Source organism: Dipodomys merriami, unplaced genomic scaffold (genome assembly GCF_024711535.1).
Source record: "Dipodomys merriami isolate MVZ:Mamm:240054 unplaced genomic scaffold, mDipMer1.0.p SCAF_148, whole genome shotgun sequence".
NCBI classification, from domain to species: Eukaryota; Metazoa; Chordata; class Mammalia; order Rodentia; family Heteromyidae; genus Dipodomys; species Dipodomys merriami.
Window position 1 is genome coordinate 2,722,531 of NW_027202804.1, and position 17,317 is coordinate 2,739,847.

Sequence of the window (17,317 nt, forward strand, 5' to 3'; positions counted from 1 at the left end):
AGTTTCTCCATATAAAACCAGACAGTGAAAGAAGATAAAATTAACTGCCTCTAAAAAAGCTGACATTGAAGCAGGACTGAAGCTTTGGGGCTAGATAAAGACATCAATTTGTCCACTCTTCATACGTATGGTAAAAATCATGATGGGATGTAAAGGGAAATAAAAGTTAATGATTTTGGAACGAAGCCGCATGACACAAGTGCCCCACTGGGAATAAACAGACCAAGAGCCAGTTAGAGGGCTCCGTGAGATGAAGGTCAGTTTCCAGACCATTCTGCACAATCGATACGATGCCTTGGACTTGCAATAGGTTTCATAAGTCACAGATTGACTAGGTCATGTATCAACTTCCAGCCTGCATAGTTCTTGATGCCTCTCATCAACAAGCATTGCTGAGCAAGAAAGAAATTTGTGATCAGAATCTTCATTTGGAGTGGGCCACTGCCCACAAGGAGGGAAAAGAGGATGGGGGTGGTGGGCAACCAAGAGCAAGCAGAGTGCCACCGCTTTCAGACAACCATCTCTGCCAATTCCAGACTTGGTTTCCAAAAACGAAAGCTGAAATTGTCACCTGAAGCTTTCCTCTGACTGTCCATTTCATTGATGAGGTTTGTCACTATAAAATAACATCAAACTGGGCACCGTGGATCAAGCCTGTAACCCTAGCTACTCGGGAGACTGAGATCTGAAGATTGCAGTAAAACCCATGAGGCTCTTATCTCCAATTCACCAGCAGAAAGCCATAAGTGGACCTATGGCTCAAGGGGTAGAGCACTAGCCTTGAGCACAAACGCTCTGGGACAGCACCCAGGCCCAGAGATCAAGCCCCAGTACTGGCACAGCAAAAAGAAAAAAAAATTCCACAGCAGAAAAAGTTCAGGAAACTCTTCTTTCTGATATGACTTTCTTTGTGAACAAGAAGAACTATTTCTTAAAGAAGGAGGCTACAAAACAGAGAAAGAACAGTACATACTAAGAAATCTCACTCGCTCCTTGTGCATGTACTGAGTCAGGCATTCTTCCTGGTGCTAACGATGAGAAAAATACTCAAAAATTCATTCCCTCCTAGAGCTCCTACTGAAGGGAGATAGAAAATACACAAGTACATAAACATGTCTTCTACAGTATCCAAGAAGGCAAGTCACACACTGGAGAAAACAAAGCAGGAAAGACAAAAGTGATATTTGTAAGAAAGGGGTTTCCAGGGGCTTTCTGGTTCTGGCCACGCCCACTGCCCAGGCAAGTAGAAGACAAGGACTTAGACTTCACCCCAGCTCCTATTTGTAGGTTGACCATTTTGAGCTAGCAATGAAGAACTATGTAAAATAGGCAAAGTCCAGAAACAGTAGCACACCCCCGACTCTATCTAGCAATTGATCTGCTCAACCAGAAAAAGAAAACTCTTAACTCTGAGTATAATAATCAGTCACCCTAACTCAACACTGGGCCATTTCTATAATCCAGACATCAATCAAGCACTGCACATGGAACTGATTCCATTCTCATGCCACCTCCATAAGGCTTGCTTGTTATCAGCTGTCTCACAAGTGGGGAAGACCAAGACAGTACAACTCATTCTTTGAAGAGTAGGCATCCTAGCTCCAAACACTGTGCTGTTAATACCCACTGCACAGCCTCAACTAAGAAACTGTACCCTCTTGGACCACCCAAGTGATCCACCACTCTGCATCTGAGAGTCTAGTTGAAATCTCCATGCACACAGCCGCTGGGTAAGGGGAAACTCATGCCTTCAGTACAAGACTTAGTGCATCCTTTAATACATCCGGCTTCCTATTTTCCACCTCTGTGCACCTGATCTCTATCCAAGCTTCCAGAAAAGTCTATAAATAGCACACCATTTAAACAGCTGCTTAGACTCAACACTTAAGCTTTGACTCGTCTCATGGCCTTCATCGGATCTGCTTGAAAAATCCTCCAAAAAATTCCCAATTCCACCGCCAATCCCATTCGGGCTTCTCTCAGGTTTTCTTTCAGGAGCACAACAACCTTGTGGCTAATCTCCCCATTCCCTTTGTCCTCCAAACACCAATTTTCCATCATAGTGGTTGGAGAGATCTTTAAAAAAAAAAAAAAAAAAAAGCAGGGGGTGGGAATAAAAGTAAATGTGATTCTACCACACACAGACTGACACACCTAGCCTGACTCCTTCTCTATTAGTCTGCAGTTTTCAGAGAAACTGTGTCATAGGACACAGAGACACAAGATTTAAGAAACTGGCTCACACTGTTGTCAGGGCTGGTGAAAATCCAGGACAGATCAGTAGGCTGGGAATACTAGTCAGAGTTAGATTCCAATGGCAGCAATTCTATGTTCCACTCTGAAAGCATAATCCTTCCAGTTTGTGGGCCCTCAGTCTTTTATGGCTCTCAGCTGACTGGATATGGTCAATATTGTGGAAGATAATCACTTCCTTGGAGTTGGTTGATTTAAATGGAAATCATATCTAAAATATACCTTCTCAATAGCAACTAGATGGATCCGACATTAGGCTCCACAGCCTGGTCAGGTTGTCAGGTAATTAACCTTCCTGGCTTTCTTTTCTCATTACAATCAGAACAAAGCCTTGGCCTTCTGCACACACTTGCTCTGTGTTCTTGGTTACCTGGCCTTCTTACCATCATCCTAGGTCTTTAGATCTATGTCTCCCAATTGGAAGAAAAAAAAGTGGAGGCTTGTTCACCTAGAATGTTCTTCCTTCACAGACCCTCACGCTGCCCGCTCTCTTACTTCATTTAGATCTTGGCTGTAATGTCACCTGCTCAGAGAGGCCTTGCCTGGCTAGCTGATCTCAAACAGACCAGGACCTCTCATGGCTCTCTGACCCTCCCCTCTGCCTTCATCCGACCCACCAGTCCTGAGAGTTGTTATTCATTTGTGTACTGTCTGAAATGTTAGCTCAACTTTTGTTCCTTGCTGGGTAAAATTGTAGGTGTCAAGAAATGAGGTGGAAGGGAGGGCCTGGTGAAACTATGGCTTTTAATCCTTTGGCAGAAAATAACTGTGGAATGTGGTGTGAAGGAAACAGTTCCTTATTTGCTATGATTTATAATCCATGTCATCTTCTTTTTTGTGTGTTTTTCATCTTAAGCTTCTTGCTAGTCCTCTGTTTGGGGGATTTTTAGGAGGTTAATGACACATTAGCCCAGTTTTCAAGGACTGGCCACTTCCATGTCTGCAGACTCAAATAGAAGCTTGAGGTCTCAAGTCCCTCTCCCACCCCCGTCCAGTGCTTGACCATCCCACCCCACTGATGCCTCGATTTCACGTTGCTTTATTTAATAAACCTACTCCTGCCTAACTCTTGCATTCTTTCTCCAACAAGAACAAGAACTCTCTGGCCCCCAGACTGGTAACCAGGAACAGCTAACAAAGCCAGGCTCTGGTGGAAGAATAGAAAAATGAGTGGAGCCAATAATAACATTTTTTTACATATGGATTAATAAGGAAGTTGCTTATCTCTTAGTTTCTAATGTGACTGATCCAGAAGGATCTTGAATGTTCTTTATTCCCAGTTGACAAATTAAATGGCCAAATAATAATAACAACAATTAATAATAATAATAATTCCTGCACTGTGTCCAAGAAATAGGTTCAGGAACTCAGGGCCCACTAGTGCAGTTTTATTGGTGATTTGTTCTAGGTTTTGAAAGAGGAGCCCACGGTTGGGTTATTTCATATGCCATCTATTATTTTATTCCCTACACTATACAGAGTCTGAAAGTTCAATGTCTGTCCTGATAAGAATAGTCCTTTGCATAGGTAAAATTCAAAGCCAAAATGTTGTGGCTCCAAGCAGTGTTCTTAGTGGCCTGGACTTGCTGGGTTCCCACCGGGGCCTGTACTACAAGCATCCCCAGCACCCCAGTGCAGCCCCCTGCAGGATGACTGCAGTAGTGCAGTCTCTAGAGGACCAGCATCCTTCCTACCAGCCGTCTCTCCCATTCCCAATACCTGAGGCTGGGTTTGCTAAGCCCTCACTCCAGGCCCCCCTCCGCGGCTCACAGGAGAATTCTCACCTCTACTATGTCACGGTCCCAAGTGTGCTGTGAATATCATGCTTTCATCGTTCTTCTAGTGATTGTAAAATAGTACTAACACATCAATGAAATCAGTGAAGTTGGGCCTTTCATTTATAAAATGGGTACTTCAATTTAAAAAAAAAAGAAATATAGTTGTAAAAAAAAAAAAAACCCAGCTCTACTATAGTAATTATGTTTGTGTGCACCAGCCCTGGGATAAGTCTGCCTCTCTGAATCTCATGTGGCTCATTGTACACAGACAGGATGGTTGGAGGGTGGGGTTGTCTACGAAGGCGTCTCCAACCCTGAGGGGCCTGGGCGTTCAACTCAAACCTTGTTGATTTTGCTTTCAGATTTCACATCCTTTAATTCCCTCCCCCCCTCCCCCTCAGTGAAATGTAATCGTGTGCTCCTTAAAAATAAACTCTGCCCTGTATTCCAGAAGCCCTTCAAATAGTCTTGTCACCCCCTTTAGTGGCCCCTGTGAGCCTGCCAGTAGTCCTCACTTCAGGGCAGCTCTGATTTGTGCTTTTTGCTTCCTTCCAGCTTTCCTCTTTCTTCAAACAGCAGGTACCAGAATAACAAGGCAGATGAAACCAACAGAAACAATGTGTTTATACAGTTGGCTACCTTATCGAGAATGTGGGACTCTTCAGCTCCACACACGATGTCTTACCATCTGCTTCAAGGTATAAAGAAGGTAGTGCAAAGCTAAAAATGGTTATCTAGCTACCAGGTTTGGCACGCAGGTGGGTAAGGTACAAACATTTCTATGAACCCATTTGCTGCAAATTAAAAGGTTCTTAAGCTAAAATTGTCCACTGTTGCTATTATAATGTGGCATTTAATAAGATCTCGATCCGTTCATTTAAACACATCTACAACAGCTGAATGGAGTTGGGCTGTAAAACATTAATTCTTCATTAAACAAATAAAAGGCATCTCAAACTTAACATTTTTCCTGATATTTGCTTTGTGGCTGTGGTGGTAGTGGTGGTGGTGATAGTGTGCGTGTGTGTGTGTGTGTGTGCGTGTTCGTGTGTTCCCTTTCTTAGATTTATCCTATTTTAATTAAAGTGGAATAGAAAAGATGTTTGCTTTAAATCATCTATTAGATCTATAGAAAGTTCCTGTTTGATTCCTCCCTAGATCTCTCGCTCCCTATACACCATTTTACCTCCCTCAAAGCAGGAGTTGAGTTTGTAGGTCCAAGTGAAAGCATAATTAAAATAGGACTGTCTTGGGTTCAAATTCAACCAATGCCCCTACAGCGGAGCTGGATTTGTTTTCAAGCTTCTGACTAACTATAGCCATTTCTTACGAACTAAACTCTCCGAGTGCACTGAGGCTAGGACAGCGCCTACCATGAACAGTGGGAACACAGCCGACTGCACACCTGGAATCTCAAGGTGTATTTACTCTCTCCAGGGAGTCACTAACACGGAGAAGAGCTTCCTAAGTACCGCTGGCACACACGTTTTCTCGACTCCATTGAGTTAATTATGACTTTAGTAGCACAGGAATCGCTCCGTCTCTCGCAATACTGTTCCCAGCGGCATGGGAGGTTCTCTTCCTCCATCCCCCGCGCTCAGCACGTTGAGGGAACCACCAGCAGACTCTCTCTAAGGGTGGACGGGACCCTTTAGAGTCTCCGCCAGGAAGTTTGGCCCTAGCCAATCTCAGGAGCCTCTGGCCTACTAACCCCCAACATGGCTGATCTTTAAAAGTTCTGATTCAGGGCTGGGAAGGAGGCTCAGTGGTAGAGCGCTTGCCTTACATGCCTGAGGCCCTGGGTTCGATTCCTCAGCACCACATAAGCAAAAAGAAAAAAGCCGGAAGTGGGGCTGTGGCTCAAGTGGTAGAGCGCTAGCCTTGAGCTGAAGAGCTGAGGGACAGCGCCCAGGCCCAGAGTTCAGGCCCCATGACTGGACCAAAAAAAAAAAAAAGTTCTGATTCATCCTATAAGCTTGACACAGAGCTCAGGAATTTATATTTTCAGTCAGATTGGAAACTAAACCTTGAATTAGTTCTCTCATTGTCCTGTCCCCTCCTTCCTCTCCTCTCCTCCTCCTCCTCCTTTTCTGTACCTTCTCGTGCCCCGTCTCTACCTTCCCATCTTATTTCTCTTCACCCGTCAAATGAGTAAATAAGAACAATAAAGTATGGTGAAAATGTCATTCACTTAAATTCTCTTGTAGGTAGACTCTGAATATGATGGCTAGAAATAGTCTACAGCTGTGGACTTTCATGTACTTCTGGAAGCATTTTGAGATCACATGTGTGATCTATTATGGGCAGGATTGGGAGGGGCTTAGGCAGGGCTTTGCTCAGAAGACTTGACTTGTGACACTACATTTACATTTTCATTGGCATGGCCCTTTAAATATCTTCTCTCTATTTCAGATACACTTTGCTTGTCTATGTTTATTTCCAAAAGGCCTAAAAGAAAGTCTCCCGGGTTCTTTCTTTTTCAATTTCTGCATAATTTTCTCAGCAATTGTTTGGTCTTAAAGAACGTTTCTTACACCACATTTTTATAGGTGTTTATGACCTTGCACCTGAATTTTAAGGCCTCCAGACTTGAGTTTATATTCTGGGGAAGGTGTCTTGGGTTTTGCTTGGCTTTGTCTTGTCTCTCCAGAAAGCAATATGTGCAAGTTATTATTTTTAAAAATGTTCTAGTGTCATTCATTTTATTGCTTGCTTATATTGGCTTTGTCATATTTCTCCCACATCATTAAGTCTAATTACTAATTATCCTTCCCTCAAATTCCTTAGGATAAATTTAAAACAAAGTTGATATCTTACTTTGACTTGATGCACTTTATTTTACAGAGCAAATATTTATTCCATTGGTAAGTATGATGTGCAACATAAATCAAATTGCCAGTACAAACTATATTTTCTTAACAAGATGGCTCTGAATTATTTGTTTTGCTCTCTTTTGTGAAAGTCTGTTATTTATCTCTCTCTAAAACTTGGTCGTGTTGTTTTAACATATTCTTAAACACTGGAATTTTTTGTAGTAGACATTATCACTTCATTCTAGCCTGAAAAGATCTCATCCTCAGAGAATAATCTTAATCAATTACTCTAATTAGAAGGTCATTTAAGCTGGGTGCTGGTAGCTCACACCTATAATGCTAGCTACTCAGGAGGCTGAGATCTAAGGATCAAAGTTCAAAGCCAGCCCAGGCAGAAATATCTGTGAGACTTTTATATCCAATTAACCACCAGAAAACCTGAAGTGGTGCTGTGGCTCAAAGTGGTAGAGTGCTAACCTTGAGCAAAAAAGCTCAGGGACAGTGCCCAGGCCCTGAGTTCAAGTCTCATAACCAACAGGGAAAAAAAAAAAAAAAAAAGAAAGGAAAGGCTATTTAACAAAATTGGATTGTTTTTGAACCTTCTAATTTCTTTCAGATATTTTTTCTCATTCATTATTAAAAGTACATTCATGAAAGCCGGGTGCTAGTAGCTCACACATATAATCCTAGCCACTCGGGAGGCTGAGATCTGAGGATCATGGCTGGAATCCAGCCTAGAAAGAAAAACTTGTGAGGCTCTTCTCTCTAATTAACCAGAAAATGCTAGATGTGGAGGCATGGCTCAATTGGTAGAGTGTCAGTCTAGAGCCAAAAAAAAAAAAAAAAAAAGCTAAGCAAGAGCTCAGGGACTTGACTTTAAGCCCCAGTACTGTAGAAGGAAAATAAAATCCCAGCTTCTTACTCATAAGTATAAAGAGAAAGCCACAGTAAGCACGGGAAAGGCTGGCTCTCTAGGCTGTGGGGACAGTACCTGCAAAGTGCTAAGACACGCAGAAGGGAGACAATGCACAGATAGTAACGTGCATTCCAGCGCCTGCTACTTCCAAGGCAGTTTGGTCTCTAGCGCAATACGTGCCTTTGTCCATATCTCATAGCTTCAAGGCAAAGACCGCATGCAGGGCGACTCTTGCGTTTAGCCCTTCTTCTCACCATCTTCCCTCCTACATATCCCCAAGCAAGATGGACACGCCCGCCATTTTGTCACCCAGAGAGATATTTACACATTTCCAACCAGTCCTTTCCATAAATCGTTGGTTCAAGAAAGGCTCCTTCCTTTTCTCGCTCTTATCCACGAAACACCAAGAAGAAAAGTGAGCAAAAGCACAGCCTCAATGATCTCTAGGCCAGAAACACTCTCCTAGTATATGGTCTCAGGTATCACACCCTGTCTTCAACCAGGTCCTCACCAAACATAGGAATTCCCTGCCTCTATTCACCCCCTCTGAATCTGACGCTGACTCAAAGAAGGTATATTCTTCCCACTGCAGAGAGCCACAGGCAGGTGCTGAGAATGGAAAAGGACTTTGCCCGAACATGGTATACCATGAACATGGTATGCCCAGGTATGCAAATTACTCAGTATGAGAACCTTTGTATGAGTCTTGGCTATGAAGAGATAATAGCTACCAGGCTTAGAGTGCTGTCCTTCAGTCTTGCACAAGAGTCATTCTTGAGTGTGATAAGAGTGATATTGTGGGGGCTGGGAAGGTGGCTCAGTGGTAGAGAGCTTGCCTTGCATGCATGAGGCCCTGAGTTCGATTCCTTAGCACCACATAGCCAGAAAAAAAAAGCCGGAAGTGGCATTATGGCTCAAGTGGTAGAGCGCTAGCCTTGAGCTGAAGAGCTGAGGGACAGCGCTCAGGCCCAGAGTTCAGGCCCATGACTGGACCCAAAAAAAAAAAAAAAAAAAGAGTGATATTGTGAATATCTTACTAGAAGCCAGGACTCCTTGGGCCTCTAGGATTCAGGAAGAATCCAAACCATACAAGGAGACACTCCACAGTAGAGGAAGAGTTGCACACAAGGAGATAAGGACCATTTGTCTTTGTCTGGAGAAACTGGGAAAGATTCGCTAAGGGAAGGGACTTAAATGCAGTAGAGGACCTACAATGCAGGCCTCCCTTCCAGCAATAGCTCCTTATAAGTTTGGCACATCACTACCTTGTCCACAAAATCCAGTAAATCCTAAATATTAGCAAACCCAAATTCCTTCAGTGGCAGCTGAATATTCTAACTACCCTTCAGTATGGTCCTCTTGATCATCCCTCCCAAACAACACAAGATTGCTCTTCCTTCTGGCTGACACATACGATATATTCCTTTCCACCTGCCACTTATTCTAAACCTCTATTATTTTTCCATAGGCCGGCTCAAGCCTCCCTTCCCTCAAGAAATATCTGTCCACATAATGAGTATTTCCTTTATTGTAATCCCCTGCTCTTTTGCAGGCCCCAGAATTGTTCAGATGTTATCTTGAAACAATCTGTCATGGAAGAGTGCTTAGTCTCCCGACAGGAATAAAATTCTAAAATGTCATGAGTGCTAGGTGCGAGCAAATGGTTCAAAACGCAGGACTGTAAGAGGCCGTCCCTTCCTTCCCAGGATGAGCTGTTTTCTGACCAACAAAGCAGCTACAGTCCCTTCCTTTGTCCTGGGTGGGCAGTAACGCCCCCTAGTGTGGGGCTGGTGAAAGTGCATTTGAAAAGAGACTATCAGGAAGCCTGTATCTTTGTCATCTCTGACTTTTCCAGAATTAAGATGTATTCATTTCCTAGAAATGCTATAACAAATAATCCCAAACTTGGGTACTTTAATAAAATTCATTGTTCTCACACAGTTAGTTCTAAAGCCAAAAAAATCCAAAATCAAGTACCCCTGAGCTCTACTCCATCCAGACAGGGGCTCTCGGGGAGATGGCACTCCAAAGCCTCCCCGAGCTTCTGCCTACAATCCTTGGTGGACATTGGTTTCTGGCTAGATCACTCCAATCTCTATCTCCATGGTAACTTGCTGTCTCCTCTTCTCCTCTTCTTTCTGTCAGAGCTCCCTTACGTCTCTCTTATTATTAGATTTAGGATATCCTATCATCACAAGGAATCATAATTCGGGATGATGACTTCCTCTAACCATCCACCTCCTAGTTACATCTGCAAAGATCCTTTCACGAAGGAAAGTCACATTTACAACATTTCAGAAGAAGAGCCTGGCTCTTTCAGCAGGCCACGATTTAACCTACTATATAACGTTTCTGAGAATAGCCCAGTAGCCTAATTCCCTGGACATTTTTTCCGTTAAAAAATAATATTTACAAGTTGTACTCATCATTTAGCTGAAGTATCGAGAATTAGAGTCCAAAACTCCTGAGTTATTGATTGAACTATGTGCTCATGGCAAAGGAGATAAAAAGGACTGTCTGTCCTAGATGTTATTGTAATGCAATATGAAATGTAACCATATAGGAAAAAAGCGTATAGGAGAATTGAATGGCCATGAAAACACAATGCATTCTTTTGCCAGACCTGGGGCTTGAACTCAGGGCCTGGGCACTGTCCCTGAGCTGCTTTTGCTCAAGGCTAGCTTTCTACCACTTGAGCCACAGTGCCTCTTCTGGGTTTTTCTGTTTATATGGTACTGAGGAATCGAACCCAGGGCTTCACGCATGCTAGGCAAGCACTCCACCACTAAGCCACAATCCCAGGCCAACCACAATGCTTGTAAGAAAGAGTAAGGAAAGAGCTGAGGATAGTGTTTCACACCTGTAATCCTAGCTGAGCCCCTTATTTCCAATTAACCAGCAAAAAGCCAGAAGTAGAGTTTTGGCTCAAGTGATAGAGCACCAGCCTTGAGTGAAAAAGCTAACAGACAGCTTAGCCGGCCTCTGGCAGCTGGCTAAGGTATTTAAGTGTAATAAATTATCATATATGTGTGTACAAATATATATTTCATATATATCAACCTCCAGTTCCTTCCTGTAAATACACATACATAGAATATGAGCTGCCACTGTGTTTATTCTGCCTTACAGAGCCTTCCTATTTCCATTTCCCCATCTCTACCCATGATCCTGCCCCTTTATCCATGCAGAAGTAACATTAAATCACTTTCACATAAAGACTTAACATCTACTGCCAGCTCGGGGTCAGCAGTCAGGGCTGAGATGGAAAGAAGTGCTGGTTAATAGGGCCTTAACGACTGGCTCAAATGTCTTAAAACATAGACAAACGCCTTTAAATGGCTTCACATCTTTACAAGAGTTCAAAGCCTCACGTACAATAACTACTCCTACTCAAATTATACTGGACTAAAGTTTCTCCATGACAAATGATTACTTTCTTTAGTTAGGGTGGGGAATGGGTAGCTTTCAGTTGGTTCGTAAAGGGGGATGGAGTTGATACTTCAAGGGCAATCCAAGGACATAGTCCATTTATTATGGATGTGCAGTTTGAAAATGAAAATAAGGAAATGGAGAAAGAGACAATCTTCTTGGAAGATCAGGACAGCATGCAGAAAACACATTATGTTTAAATCAGTAAACACAGGGATTTCAGTTGACATCCTGGGCCTATTTAAAAGGAGGGGCTATGTCTAGATGAGTACAGAATTTTCCATGAAGAGCTTCTATCATTAAAGTAGTCATCTTTCTAATCCCCAAAGCTTAGCATACATTACAGAAGAAAATCCTGTATAGCCAACTTGGAAAGATAATACTTGACGATTCCATGTCTCCCCTGCCTGGTCCCCTCCATCAAGAGAGTACTTCCTAAATGCAACATGACCTAAGGTGGTAGAATTATCTTATTATTATTGTACTTGCTCTCTTATAAATAAAATGGCACTGTGTCATCAATGAACCAAGCCACACATGTTGTCATACAGCCCTTATATACCAGACAGATCCCTGGGGCTGATGGGTATCAGCGGTGATCACCTAATAAGTGTTTAGTAAAAGGAGAATTCAGAAGCTATTGGTCCAAAGACTGAATAGCTCAGAAGCAGCCAGCACAGGGTCTTGTGCACATAGTGGTCTTCACCAACAACCCCATTCCCAGCAAAACATTGAGCTCACTGTCAACAGCAAAGCAGTCATTTGAAGCGTGTGTAATCTTAAACTAAGTACCGGTGGTTCACGGCCTATAAGCCTAACTAGTTAGGAGGCTGAGATCTGAGGATTGCGATTGAAAGCTAGCCTGAAAAGGAAAATCCAGGAGACTCTTATCTACAATTACCAGCAAAAAGCTAAATGTGGAGGTGAGGCTCAAATGGTAAAGCACTAACAGGAAGCAAAAATAAATAAATAAAAGGCTAAACAGGAGTGCATGCCTTGGGTTCAATCCCCAGGACAAACATACACACAGTGCATGTAATTTTTTTAATGTATCCACAGAATTTTAAACATTCCATCTACTAGTCTGTCCTGAATTATTCCAAAAGCAGAACTTCACAGTGCAAAAGAGAACTGTTGTTTTCCAGCAGAACTCTCCATAGCCCAGCATGTTGGAGTCTGCAAAGTTATTTTCAAACAGTACTAATTCCCATGTAGACTATTTCCAAAGAATATGGATCTATTTCATTGTCCTTTGAACCATAACAAGAGTCATTCCGGAGAGATCTGGAAAGTAGGAAGTGGCAGCCAATCCATGCAGCAATGGGGGCAGAGTGAGGGCTCCAGCAAACAGGAGAGGGGGCCACTGGCCAACAGGCTCAGAATGGCCTCCCACCAATCGCCAACTGCAGAGATGAAGGCAAACGGCCTTACTGGCAGAAGCCCCCAGGTTCCTGAATTTGCTACAGACATTTTTCCTCCCTTGGCCCTTTTATCCATTTGAATGCCTCTAATTCCCTATACTGATTCCTGTCCAGCTTAGAAAACCTAGACCTATTTGCTTTCTCCTCACCAAATCCTGACTAAATCCAATAAAGAATAAAAATTATTCTCAGGTTGATTGCTTTCATGTTTAAAACCAGAAGCAGTGAATTGTATTTCATCCAAGCAACTAGGGTTATATTTTAAAATTAACATTTCCATTGAGTCAGATAATCCTGGTCATTTCCAACCACACTTCCTGCTCCAAAAAGCACTGGAATCACGTGATCAGGTGACTAGCTAGTAAGCCAACATCCATTGGGCCATAGAAGAGCATTCCACTCCACGCAGGCCATACCCTTAAATACTGACAGTGATCCACAAAGTCCCTTATTATCATTTCCAACTTAGAGTTGAAAACATCACAGCTTAGATATGTCACATGCCTCATAACTTTAATCCTGCAGCCAAGAATGAGAATGAGAAATCAAAGCAAGGTCTCTCTTAGTGTTCAGAACCTTTCTGCTTCAGTCACCATGGTTAGTAACCATTGTTCATTACCTTTTTTTTTTTTTTTTTTGGAGGGATGGGGATAATCAATGTAGTTAGGAAACTGAGTCACAAAACTTTGTAAATGTAGTCATGGCAACAAGCTAACAGTCCTGCTGTGAACTCCAACAAGGGTAACTGAACGTGGCCTTCAAACCTCTTTAACATCTTTATCAGGACAAATAAGCCAAAGAAAAAGAGAGACTTCCTAAAGTCAGATTACTAAAGGATCAACACCCACGCTATTATACCAGATGCATACAGATGTCAGGCAAAACCCCAGGTGTGCACAGACATGCTTGACACGCACGCAGGGTTATCCACCAAAGGCTGGCCATTAACATTGCATTGTCCACCTAACAGAAAGCCCCAATACCCTTTTCAATAACCTCTGTCTCCTCGCTCAGACTCCGAAAAGCCCAACTCCAACCCGACCTCTTTGCACAACCTCCATTCCCATGGAAAGGTTGCTGCATCTCACTGCTATGCCTCAAAAAGCAGTCCTAGCCTGTTCAGATGGAGAGTCTGGCCCATTCTTTCCTTTCCCCTCCACTTTCCTAACCAGTATAAGGTAATAATATTTGTTTTGTGACAATATCAGCATCCTTAAACCTTTCCTTTATCACTAGGCATGATGCAAACTTTCCCAGTTCGTGCAAGTTGTCCTGTTGTGTTTGAGATATTACAAGACTTTTTCACTACAATCTCAGGGGAGGAGCTTATAAGAATTACAAAGGCTCTAACAAAGAGTTTGACTGAAGAGTTGGATCTCTGTGTGTGTATGTGTGTGTGTGTGTGTGTGTGTATGTGTGTGTGTGTGTATGTGTGTGTGTGTGTGTGTGTGTGCCTCATACTGAGGCTGGAACTCAGGGCCTGGGTACTGTCCCTTAGCCTTTTTGCTCTAGGCTGGCACTCTACCAAGTGAGCCACAGCTCCACTACTAGATTTTTTTGCTGGTTAATTGGAGATAAGAGTCTCACAGACTTTCCTGCCCAAGCTTGCTTTAAACCACAGTGCTCAGATCTGAGCCTCTGCCTAGCTCGGATTAGAAGTGTGAGCCATACCCACCCAGCTGGAGAGCTGTATTTAAAACAACCACAAAACTGAAGAAAAAAAAAATTCATTCCCAGGTATCTCCTACGAGATAGCTTGCTAGCTATATTCTTCCTGGGTCTTCTATGAAACATATATATTGATACATTTCTTCTTTAAAAAAAAAAAAATCATCACTTTATCAACTTTCTAAACCCGATTCTAGAAACTTTGAGGCTCTTACCAAAAAGCACATGAGTTGTTTTTTGGGTTTTTGTATTTAAACTGGGAACAATACAACTTCAGAGCTCTCTCTTTGGCAGGCAGCGTTCTCAAAATATGCCCATTGGGCTTCATAGTAAGAGATTTGGCTTCACCTAGAGGCAAGAAATTGTACCACTAGCAATTGTCCCTGCCAATCCTTCTACATGACAAAGCACATGTGGATGCAAATGAGCTAATCCTTCTCTGGAAGAGTAAACTGCACCTGGAAGTCGGTTTATAGGAGTAGCAAACAGATAGGAAATGATTGGGAGGTACCCGGGGAATTGCCACACAGCACGCTGGGAAAATCCCCACCTGGGATGACTGAGATAACACCTAGCCATCTCCTGAGATAATTGGCCTGCAAAAGGGATGCATACTAATAATAGAATCAAGTCCTAAGGTTTTCAGCCCTCTGAAAGGTTCAGAGTATTTGCCTCTGGACTAGAGAATTCCTGGGGATGAGGAACCATCAGAGTTCAAACGAATTAATGGCATACACGAGTCATCGACAGGAAGATAGTGTACATCCTGTTAGAGTCACAGGCCATCCCTTCAAATAATACAACAGAGTCTAACAGATTCTGGTCAACACTAGGATCCAGACCTCCCTCCATCATCAAACCACCACCACCACCAAAAAAAAAAAAAAATGGTGTTACTGAATATAATTAAAAACAAGGAAATCGTCTTAAAAGAGTTTGTTAATACTGGTCTAACTCATTTTCAAAATATACATTCCTTTTTTTTTTTTTTTTGGTAAGTCGTGGGGCCTGAACTCTGGGCCTGGGCACTGTCCCTCAGCTCTTCAACTAAAGGCAAGCTCTCTACCGCTTGTGCCACAGCATCATTTCTGTTTTTTTCTGCTTCTGTGGTGCCGAGGAATCGAACCCAGGGCTTCATGCATGCAAGGCAAGCACTCTACCACTGAGCCACCTTCCCAGCCCCTATACATTCTTTTTCATATGAATTTTCTAATGATAAAAGTTCTCCTTTATGATATATCAAAAGAGCTGGTGGGATGCTCGGGTGACAGAGTACATGCATGGCGGATGCAAGGCCGGAGGTCAAACCCCAACTCCAGGAGGAAAAATTACATATACATAATATATAATATATATTCATGTAATTATATCTAACATATAATTATATATTATAAATATTATATATGTCATCTTGCAGACATCTATATATTATATATGTCATATTGAAGATATATATATAGATATAAATGTCTTCAAGATGACATACTCTTCCTTCTGAGAGTTGGGGGTCTACCCTTGTCTTCCTAGATATTAGTCTCTTGCTTGAAACCAAAGGAAGTGAGGTTTGGTGACCTCCACAGATAGGTAAAGAAGGAGGACATGAACTTCCATCTAGTGCCCTTGACATGCTCCAGAGAAGAAAGGAAATTCAGCCATCATTAAATAAATGTCTACAGAACTAGACATATGACTCAAGTGGTAGCACAACAGCCGGGAGCAAAACTGCTGAGCATGAGCTTAAGGCCCTGAGTCCCAAGACCCTGTACCAGCACTAAAGAATTAAATTGCCTCACTCCACCATTCTGAGGAAGATGAGTGAAGCAGCTCTCTCTACAGCCTTGTATACTGCCTGCTTCTCCTCCTAGCATTATTCAGCCATCCTGGATATATATTCTTCCCTCCATTCCAAGTCTCTAGATCATCGCAGCCCAGCCAACATCTGATCGCAACTACCTAAGAGACTCGAAACAAGAGCTGCCAAAATCGCCCGGCTCCAAATTCCTGAACCACAAGAATGTAGACAAGTCAGATGGTGGTTGTTTCACACCACTGAACTTTGACGTCATTTATTATGCACCAATAAAATCTGGAACATCCTAGGAAATGCAATGTGTATTATTCCTCCAACTTTTGACAGACAGAAGCTAATCTCTTTAATGCTTTTCAACTTCTGATTTATAATTTTCAAAGTGCAATTCTGTAACTTACCTCCTTTGGTTGTTACAAATATTATCTGAGGAGGTATAATTAACACAAATCCCTCACTCTGATAAGACAAATACAGCTCAGACTGGTAGCATTTTACTCCAATACCATGCTGCCTCTCAGATACGAGAAGTATTTTAAGCGGCTGCCCACATGGCAGCCAATTCTTGCTTTCCTTTATATGTGTAAATAGTAGGATTCTTTCTCCATAATTTTACCTGCCGTATGAGGAACAGCTCCAATTTCAGGAACCTAAATAAAGTTGAATTTTAACTAACTACAAAAAGATGTACTTGAGGGGGAATCTTAGAGGAAGTGATGATATTGTCCAAAAAGAAATGTACTCATGGGGGCTAGGAAGATGGCTCAGCGGTAGAGTGCTTGCCTTGCATGCATGAGGCCCTGGGTTCGATTCCTCAGCACCACCTAAGCAGAAAAAGCCAGAAGTAGTGCTGTGGCTCAAGTGGTAGAGCATTAGCCTTGAGCTGAAGAGCTGAGGGACAGCGTCCAGGCCCAGAGTTCAGGCCCCACAACTGACCATAAAAAAAAAAAAAACCCAAAAAAGAAATGTACTCATTATCTGACTGTATGTATTCATTATCTGTACAACACCTTAATAATAACAATAAAATTATATTTTTTAAAAGACACATGACAACCCTCTTGTTTCACATCTTTAAATAAACATTAGGAATTGATGATGCTCTTAAATCTGAGAAATTGCTTAGTCCTAAGAGTCTGCTAAATCTGACATGCTACCTAGGATTTTTAATTCCTCAGTATGAAAACTGAATAATGACTAAATCAACAAAAGCACATTTACTCTGTGTGTGT